This window comes from Trachypithecus francoisi, unplaced genomic scaffold (assembly GCF_009764315.1).
Source record: "Trachypithecus francoisi isolate TF-2019V2 unplaced genomic scaffold, Tfra_2.0 Lachesis_group8, whole genome shotgun sequence".
NCBI classification, from domain to species: Eukaryota; Metazoa; Chordata; class Mammalia; order Primates; family Cercopithecidae; genus Trachypithecus; species Trachypithecus francoisi.
Window position 1 is genome coordinate 60,873,020 of NW_022681473.1, and position 9,532 is coordinate 60,882,551.

The window sequence follows — 9,532 nt, forward strand, 5'->3', positions numbered from 1 at the left end:
CCACTGATGATACAACCTGAGGTCCTTCTTCTCCTAAACCAGGTACTCCAAAATCTCCTTAATTTTAAATTTATATATACATATAAATACTTTAAATATGTCTTTACCCTCCAATGTGTGGAAAAGATTCTGGTGTGAGAGGTTTCGGGTGCTTATATGACAGTTTTAGGGTAATATGAACTAGAGCATTTTTGTGTAAGACTTGTCTCCTGTATCAGAATTGCTATGGTAATACATCAATATTATGTGACTGCCATTGTCTATTGAATGGAGTCTGAGTCTTGCAGCAGTGTCATATTTGAAAACTTGGGGCTAAAGCTAGAATAAACGTTTGTATTTCTCCATCTAAAATATAGTTCCAAATATAAATATTTGTATTCCTACTTTCCATGAACAAGTTACAAGAGGAAAGAGAAAATGGAGTTAGGGAAGAAGGAAAGCACCACTAAGAAGGTTGATCATATTGGCCTCTTCTCAGAGATGATGTCCAAAAGTCTTCACACTGTGGATATCACTGAGTGTGGCTGGATGATTTTGCTAAAGTGTAAACTGGTGAACCTTTCTATGGGTCTCTATATTGGCATTTTTTTCATTCATTTAAAAAAAGATAAGTAAACTGATGGTGTTGGTTCTCTTACTTTTGCTATTCAACAACTTTGTGATTGGATAAGCATAAAATATATAAAAGTACAGAGAATCACAGCTTGGCAAACTCTCTCCCCTTTCTAAGAAGACCCCTGAATGGCTCTGCCTATTACAAATGGTACCTTGTTCATGCCCTTTGTGCTGACATTTATTGGGATCCCCGGTTTGGAATCTGTACAGTGTTGGATTGGGATTCCATTCTGTGCTATGTACATCATTGCTCTGATTGGAAATTCTCTGGTTTTGATCATCATCAAATCTGAGCCAAGCCTCCAGGAACCCATGTATATCTTCCTGGCCATGTTAGGAGCCACAGACATTTCACTTAGCACCAGCATTGTGCCCAAGATGCTTGGTATTTTTTGGTTCCATTTGCCAGAGATATATTTTGATGCTTGCCCTTTCAGATGTTGCTCATCCACACATTTCAAGGCATTGAATCAGGAATCCTGCTAGCCATGGCTCTGGGCTGCTATGTAGTGATCTGTTATCCTCTGAGGCATGCTATGGTATTCACTCGACAGCTAGTCACTTATATTGTAGTTGGAGTGACATTGCGGCCTGCCATTCTGGTAATTCCATGTCTATTGCTTATAAAATGCTGTCTGAAAATCTGCCGAACCAAGTTAATATCCCACACTTACTGTGAACACATGGCCCTTGTGAATCTTGCCACTGAGGATGTTTACGTTAATAAGTTCTATGGCATCCTTGGAGCATTTATTGTTGGTGGGCTTGACTTCATTTTCATCACCCTCACCTATATTCAAATATTTATCACTGTCTTTCACTTGCCTCTGAAAGAGGCATGACTTAAGGTATTTAATACATGTATTCCCCATATATGTGTCTTCTTCCAATTCTATCTCCTTGCTTTTTTTTCATTTTTTACTCACAGATTTGGATCTTATATCCCATCATATGTACACATCACCTTGTCCAGTCTTTACCTACTAGTCCCACCAATTCCTCAACCCCTTTATCTATGGGATAAAGACCAAGCACATTAGAGATAAGATAGTAAAAATATTCTGTTCCAAAGACGAGGCTTGAAATTTGATTGAAATAGTTTCTTCATAAAGGTAACAGCTCATCTGTTACTAGACCTATGAGATCCAGTCAATGGTTTGGGGTATCATTATGATTGATGAATAAATTAATGTGTCTGTACACACACACACACACACACACATATACATACATATATATATTCATATCTGTGCAAGCATTTTTCTAGGTATATTAATAGAAATGAAACTGCAGTACAAAAATTTGTTCTGTTAATTTTTGATAAGTATTATCATTTCATTTTAGACAATTTCAGTAGCTCATACTTCATAAGCAAAATTCAAGTACTTGTTTCCCCGTGTTATATTATTAAAATTTAACCAAAAAATAAAAAAAAGAGTCCATAATTTTGTTACTGAAAGTCACATGGTTTTATTTTGAGTTTATTTTTAATTCACACTGGATTTTGTTTTTGTGCAAAAAGTGAATTACACAGCTTAATGGAGGAAGCTTAATAGAAGAAACTCTGTTTTGCTAAATAGAGTTTGTATTAAGCAATTTACTATCTTTCCATGTTATTCTGTGTTTTTTCATTTAATATATTACCATAATTTTGTGTATTTTTCCTGTCCTTATTTTCTGACTATCCTCATACCACCATGCTTTACTAGTTTAATTATAAAAGTCATAGAATACTTTGATGTCGTAAAGAACAGTATTTTTTTTGACATTTTTGATTGCAGATATCAATTCTGGAGCCAAACCTAATTGTTTGTTTACCGATAGCTTATTTTCCTGGAATTTTCCCTGAAGAAAAATTAGATAATAAGATAGAAATTAGTACTCCCTGAGATGTTTCTTTAGCCCTTGTAATATTTATAAATGAATGTATGGGATACTAAAGTACTAATTTTAAACCTTATTAGACAACTTTAGTGAAATTTCCTACAACAAGCTTCTGTTAAGAAAAGCCTATCCTCCTGTCTCAACTTTTCTTTAATGATATGCCTACACCATCATGATGTGACTTTGTTTTACTCAGTTCAAAGTTATCCAGCAGCACAACACACAAAAATCAACTGGAACAAAATATGTAAATTTAGGCTGCCATTATTATTTACCTAAGATAATTTGATGATTTATTCCCCAAGTCTTTCATTTATTTTCTTTTTCTTTTTTCTTTTTCTTTTCTTTCTTTCTTTTTTTTTTTTTTTTTTTTTTTTTTTTTTTTTGAGACAGAGTGTCCCTCTGTAGCCCAGACCGGAGTACAATGGCGTGATCTCTGCTCACTGCAAGCTCCGCCTCCCAGATTCACGCCTTTTCCTGCCTCAGCCTCCAGAGTAGCCAGGACTGCAGGTGCCCGCCACCACGCCCGGCTAATTTTTTGTATTTTTTAGTAGAGACGGGATTTCACCGTGTTAGCCAGGATAGTCTCTATCTCTTGACCTCGTTATCTGCCCACCTTGGCCTCCCAGAGTGCTGGGATTACAGGTGTGAGCCACTGCGCCCGGCTTATTTATTTTCTTAAAACAGAAATTACACCTTTTCTTTCCACTTGCCTTCCACAAACACCCACCATTTGACCCACCCACCCACAATAGTGTAGCTGGATGCTGCCAAAAGAGATAAGTGAAAGCACATTATAACCTGCAAACTGTGTTTCAGAGATTTCTCCTATCTAAATCCATTATTCAATGAAACCAACTTCCATTTGCATGCTTAGGGTCTAGAACAATAAAACAAACAATAATTTCATACCAAACTAAGTAGTGTTATATGATATGTCAATATTTAAATCCTCCATCTAATTATTGGCTTCTAATTTTTCCGTATCTCTTATCTCCCCTTTTCTTTAATTTTTATTTCAGATTATTATTTTTAAACGTTTCATTGAAGTATATCATACAATTAGAAAGGTGCACCAGTCCTAATACTACATGTTTCTTTTCTTTTCTTTTCCTTGAGCTCGACTCTCACTCAATTGTCCAGGCTGGAGTGCAGTGGCGCAATCATGGTTCACAGCAACCTGAACTACCTGAGCTCAAGCAATTCTACCTCAGCCTCTGGTGTAGCTGGAACTACAGGTGCATGCCACTAGGCCCACCTAATTTTTTTTATTTTTTATTTTTTATTTGTATAGAGAAGCTTTCTCTATGTTGCTCAGGCTTGTATAGAACTTTTGGGCCAAAACTATCCTCCCACTTCCACCTTGCAAAGTGCTGGGATTACAGACATAAGCCACTGCACCTGGCCACGAATTTTCATATAATGGGCAGACTGGGCCAAAAAAGCATCCAGATCAAGAAACATAACATGACTGGCAAAGCAGAAATTCTCCTTCATTTGTTTCCTTGTCCTTACCCATGCTGGATAACCACTGTCCCGATTGCTATTACCAAGACAACTTTGGCTTCTTGAGAAAAGTATATAAATGAAATATTGAAGCAATTACTCATTTGTTTGCTTCAACTTTATTTTTTAAGATTTATCTATATTGTTGCACATAAAAATGCGCTATTTCTTCTCATTATGTTATAAAATTCAATTTTATGAATATACTACAATTTCTTTACATGTTATATACTTTTTTTGTGGGGGTGCTAAGTAATACACAATATTTTGCTATCAAAAGTAGTGTTGCTGTGAGCATTACTTTACATAGTATTGATAATATATCGCTGTATTAAAAGGAGTATATGTATAGAATTAGAATTGTGAGATAATATGATATTCCTAAGCTTGATATTAATAGATCTTGATAAAATTTTTTTTGAAAACTGATTTTGCAAAAAAGTAATTGTAGCAACTTGTAAGATTACAGTGGATTTTTTTTTGCAGTTTTTATTGACAAATCACATTTATAGATATTTATGTAGTAGATGAGATATTTTGTTTTTATTTTTATATTTTTGAGACAAAGTCTCATTCTGTCACCCAGGCTGGAGTGCAGTGGTGTAATCTTGGCTCACTGCAAGCTCTGCCTCCCGGGTTCACGCCATTCTCCTGCCTCAGCCTCCCAAGCAGCTGGGAACATAGGCGCCCGCCACCAAGCCTGGTTAATTTTTTTGTATTTTTAGTAGAGACGGGGTTTCACTGTGTTAGCCAGGATGGTCTCGATCTCCTGACCTTGTGAACCACTCACCTCAGCCTCCCAAAGTGCTGGGATTGCAGGCGTGAGCCACTGTGCCCAGCCTAGTAGATATTTTCATACATGCATACAACATGTAATGATCAAGTAAGGATATTTGGGATATCCACAGCTTAAAACATTTATCATTTCTTTGTGTTGGAAAGATTTCAAATCTTCTCTTCTAGCTGTTTTTTAAGTACGCAATATATTGTTGTTAACCATTGTCACCCTACTATGATATTGAACATCAGAACTTAAGGTGTCAAGATAAAGAAAGGTTGGGTAATGAGAACAACATACAACTAAGTCCTAGGCAAGAAATTTTTAAGTGTTCTAGTTGCTTCATATCCTTGCTAGCATTTTGTGTCATCAATCTTTCATTTTCTTGCATGTGTACAGTAGCATCATATTGTGAATTTAATTCAAATATTTTTATTCATGTCAAAGGAGTCATATGCATCATTTCTCACATTCCTTTGGCCTAAACCCAACCACATGGTCACAACCAGGGACAGGAGTGAAAAAAATGCAGTCTCTAGATGAGTGGCTATGAGATGAGCTTAAACTACAGGCTGGTGGAGGTGGAGAGGAATCTGTTACTGGGACAGAGACAGAATCCATACTGGGGGATTGTTAAAGTCTCTTCCACAGTGCAATGCTTTTGATACAAAATACAAAAAGAGCAAGACATACTATATATTATGAAGAAATGTTGGTACTTTTGAAAATGTACCACACATCAAAATAACAGGAGTGTAAAATATGACTTTAATACATGTTATCAGAACCGTATGCACAAAATACCAAGGAGTTTAAAAGAAGAGAAAGGTCACATTCAACGCTAAGGTCAAGGATTTGGGGGAAAGACATGGTTAATGACGAAGTATTTGAAACGTTCTTTGGAAGATAGATTGTGTGTGTGTGTGTGTGTGTGTGTGTGTGTGTGTGTGTGTGTTTTAAGTGAAGGTATTTCTCTAAAGGACATTTCTGAAATAACTCAAGGAAAGACATCCAAGAATAAGAAAGGGATACATGCTGTTAAAAGCAATGAAGTTTAGAACTCAGAATGAGTAAGAGAGCATATATTGATGTAGAAGCAAAGGTTAGAAGGTAGAATGTTTGATTAAGAGGAAGAATTACAGTGGAAAGCAAATCAGCTTTGAAGTCAAGCATACCTAGGTTTGACTGTCAGCACGTCCATGGACTAGTTTGATACTGTGAAAGTTACTAATTTCCACAGATCTCAATTTCTGCATTGGACATTTGAGGCAATTAAAGCAAATGAGGCAGTTAGCAGAGGCTGATAACAAATGTTATGCTTCTCTCAATCCTTTTCTGGTGTCTCTTTTATATTCTTAAAATTCTGGGGCCCACAGGAAATTTCTTATTTTGTATGAATTTATTTTGACAATTTATTCATTTAATGTACCAAAGTAGATATTCTAAGTGCAAGAGTATGGAGAGATCTGTAAATAATTGCTGGCATAATTTGTACCCTACCATCCAAGAAAATGTTTCATGAGCAAGGCGAATTTATTATGTATATGGTTCTCATTCATTAATAGTAAAACTTTCTACTGACAATTTTCGATAAATAATGATAAATAACTACAAGGCTGTGGGATCTGTAATAAGTTCTGATGAAGATATGTAGATGATTGGATATACCCTCTAGACTCAATAACCTTTTACTAAATATCAAAAGATCACTCAGATGAATAAGGTCTGGAGTGCACTCCCAGCAAACTGCAGCAGCCCTGTAAAAGAGGGGCCTGACTATTAAAAGAAAAACAAACAAACGGAAAGCAACAGCAGCAACATCAACAAACGTGTCCCCACAAAAACCCCATCCAAAGGTCAGCAGCCTTAACAGTTGAAGCTAGATGAACTAAATAAGATGAGACAGAATCAATGAAAAAATGCCAAAAACTCAAAAACCAGAGTGCCTTTTCTCCAAATGATTGCAACACCTCTCCTGCAATGGCACACAGCTGGGTGGAGCTGAGATGGCTGAATTGACAGAAGTAGGCTTCAAAAGGTGGGTAATAACAAACTTTGCTGAGCTAAAGCAGCATGTTTTAACCCAATGCAAAGAAGCTTAGAACCGTGATAAAACTTTACAGGAGTGATTAACCAGAATAACCAGTTTAGAGAGGAACATAAATTACTTAATGGAGTTGAAAAACATAACAAAAGAACCTCACAATGCAACTACAAGTATCAATAACAATAGACCAAGCAGAGGCAAGAATTTCAGAACTTGAAGACTATCTTGCTGAAATAAAACAGGCAGACAAGATTAGAAAAAAATAGAATGAAAACAAGCAGACAAACTCTCCGAGGACTATGGGATTATGTAAAAAGACCAAAACTACAACTGATTAGGGTACATGAAATAGACGGGGAAAATGGAATCAAGTTGAGAAACATACTTCAAGATATCATCCAGGAGAACTTCCCTAACCTAACAAAACAGACCAGCATTGAAATTCAGGAAATACAGAGGACCCTAGTAAGCTATTCCATGAGAAGATTGAACCTAAAACACATAATCAGCGGATTCTCCAACGTCAAAATGAAGGAAAAAATGTTAAGGGCAGCTAGAGAGAAAGGCCTTGTCACATATAAAGGGAAGCCCATCAACTAACAGTGGACCTCTCAGCAGAAACTCTACAAGCCAAAAGAGATAGGGGGCCAGTATTCAACATTCTTAAAGAAAGGAATTTTCAACCCAGAATTTCATATCCAGACAAACTAAGCTTCTTGGCAGAAGGAGAAATAAAATTATTTCAGATAAGCAAATGCTGAGAGAATTCATCACCATCAGGCCTGCCTTGCAAGAGACTTTGAAGGAAGCACTAAATATGAAAAAGAAAAACTGTTGGCCAGGTATGGTGGCTCACGCCTGTAATCCCAGCACTTTGGAAGGCTGAGGCAGGTGGATCATCTGAGGTCGGGAGTTCAAGACCAGCCTGACCAGCATGGAGAAACCTCACTTCTACTAAAAATACAAAAAAATTAGCCGGGCATGGTGGCACATACCTGTAATCCCAGCTACTTGGGAGGCTGAGGTAGGAGAGTCACTTGTACCCAGGAGACGGAGGTTGCAGTGAGCCAAGATCATGCCATTGCCCTCCAGTTTGGGCCACAAGAGCAAAACTCTGTCTCAAAAACAAACAAACAAACAAACAACAACAACAAAAACTACTACCAGCCACTACAAAAACACACTGAAGTACACAGACCAATGACACTATAAAGCAACTACATCAACAAGTCTGCAAAATAACTGGTTAGTTAGCATCATGATGACAGGATAAAATTCACACATTACAATATTAACCTTAAATGTAAGTAGGCTAAATGCCACAATTAAAAGACACAGAATGGAAAGCTGAATGAAGAGTTAAGACCCATTGGTGTGCTGTATTTGAGACACCCATCTCACGTGCAAAGACACACACAGGCTTAAAATAAAGGGATAGAGGAAAATTTATCAAGTAAATAAAAAGCATAAAAAAGCATAGGTTACAATGCTAGTTTCTGACAAAACATATTTTAAACCAACAAAGATCAAAAAAGACAAAGAAGGGCATTAAATAATAGTAAAAGGTTCAATTTTACAAGAAGAGCTATCTATCCTAAATATATATGTACCCAATACAGGAGCACCCAGATTCATAAAACAAGTTCTTAGAGACCTACAAAGAGACTTAGGCTCCCACACGATAGTAGTGAGAGAATTTAACAGCCTGCTGTCTGTATTAGACAGATAATCGAGAAGAAAATTACCAAAACTACCAAGGATATTCAGAACTTGAACCCACCTCTGGATCAAGTGGACCTGATAGGTATCTACAGAATTCTCCACCCTAAAACAATAGAATACACATTTTTCTCATCACCACATGGCACTTACTCTAAAAGCAATTACATAATTAGAAGCAAAACAGTCCTCAGCAAAGGCAAAAAAAAAAAAAAAAAAAAAAAAACTGAAATCATAACAGCATCTCAGACCACAGCACAATCCAATTAGAACTCAAGATTAAGAAAACTCATCCAAAACCACACAACTACATGGAAATTGGACAATGTGCCCCTGAATGATGACTCCTGGGTAAATAATGAGATTAAGGCAGAAATCAAGTTCTTTGAAACTAATGAGAAGAGAGACAATTTACCAGTATCTCTGGGACGCAGCTAGAGAAGTGTTAAGAGAAAAATGTGTGGCACTAAATGCCTACATCAAAAAGCTAGAAAGATCTAAAATCGACACCTTAACATCACAACTAAAAGAACTAGAGAAACAATACCAGACAAACCTTAAAGCTAGTAGAAGACAAGAAACAACCAAGACCAGAGTGGAACTGATGGAGATAGAGACACAAAAAACACTTCAAAAAATCAATGAGTCTAGAAGCTGGTTTTTTGAAAAATTTATAAAATAAATAGATCACTAGCTAGACAAATAAACAAGAAAACAGAGAAGAATCAAATAGACACAATCAGAAATGATAAGAGGAATATCAGTATTGACCCCACAGAAATACAGACAACCACCAGAGATAAACACCTCTATGCACATAAACTAGAAAATCTAGAAGACATGGATAAATTCCTGGAGGCACACACCCTCTCAAGACTGAATCAGGAAGAATTTGTATCCCTGAATAGACCAATAAAAACTTCTGAAATTGAGACAATAATAGATAGCCAAAAAAAAAAAAAAAAAAAGCTCAGGAGCAGATG

At 36.5% G+C, this 9,532-nt stretch overlaps 1 pseudogene; it reads left to right on the top strand.

Moving 5' to 3' along the window:
* Positions 1 to 741: 741 nt before the first annotated feature.
* LOC117081217 lies at positions 742 to 1,655 on the top strand (annotated as a pseudogene).
* Positions 1,656 to 9,532: the final 7,877 nt, after the last annotated feature.